The sequence below is a fragment of the Lethenteron reissneri genome, chromosome 1, assembly GCF_015708825.2.
Source record: "Lethenteron reissneri isolate LAM-NWPU_2019-01 chromosome 1, ASM1570882v1, whole genome shotgun sequence".
In the NCBI taxonomy this organism is placed as follows: Eukaryota; Metazoa; Chordata; class Hyperoartia; order Petromyzontiformes; family Petromyzontidae; genus Lethenteron; species Lethenteron reissneri.
Genome location: NC_083779.1, coordinates 7,376,724 through 7,377,740, shown reverse-complemented (window position 1 = coordinate 7,377,740; position 1,017 = coordinate 7,376,724).

The window sequence follows — 1,017 nt, the reverse complement described above, 5'->3', positions numbered from 1 at the left end:
GAGAGAGAGACACGCAAACTTCAAATATACAGCAGCAGGCGTCAGGGTCGGGATCGAACCCACGACCTCCTGTGTACCAGGCGAGGTAGTTAACATCTCCTAGCCACCGTGATGATGATGAGAGAGAGACACGCAAACTCCAAATATACAGCAGCAGGCATCGTCAGGGTCGGGGTCGAACCCACGACCTCCTGTACACCAGGTGAGGTAGTTAACATCTCCTAGCCACCGTGATGATGATGATGAGAGAGAGACACGCAAATTCCAAATATACAGCAGCAGGCGTCAGGGTCGGGATTGAACCCACGACCTCCTGTATAGCAGGCGAGGTAGTTAACATCTAGCCACCATGTTGATGATGAGAGAGAGAGACACGCAAACTCCACATACACAGCAGGCATCGTCAGGGTCGGGGTCCAACCCACGACCTCCTGTAGACCAGGCGAGGTAGTTAACATCTCCTAGCCACCGTGATGATGAGAGAGAGAGAGAGACACACAAACTTCAAATATATAGCAGCAGGCGTCAGGGTCTGGATCGAACCCACGACCTCCTGTATACCAGGTGAGGTAGTTAACATCTCCTAGCCTCTGTGATGATGATGAGAGAGAGAGACACGCAAACTCCACATACACAGCAGGCATCGTCAGGGTCGGGGTCGAACCCACGACCTCCTGTAGACCAGGCGAGGTAGTTAACATCTCCTAGCCACCGTGATGATGATGAGAGAGAGACACGCAAACTCCAAATACACAGCAGCAGGCATCGTCAGGGTCGGAATCGAACCCACGACCTCCTGTAGACCTGGCGAAGTAGTCAACATCTCCCAGGGTCGGGATCGAACCCACGACCTCCTGTAGACTAGGCGAGGTAGTTAACATCTCATAGCCACCGTGATGATGACGAGAGAGAGACACGCAAACTTCAAATTTACAGCAGCAGGCATCGTCAGGGTCGGGATCGAACCCACGACCTCCTGTGTACCAGGCGAGGTTGTTAACATCTCCTAGCCTCGGT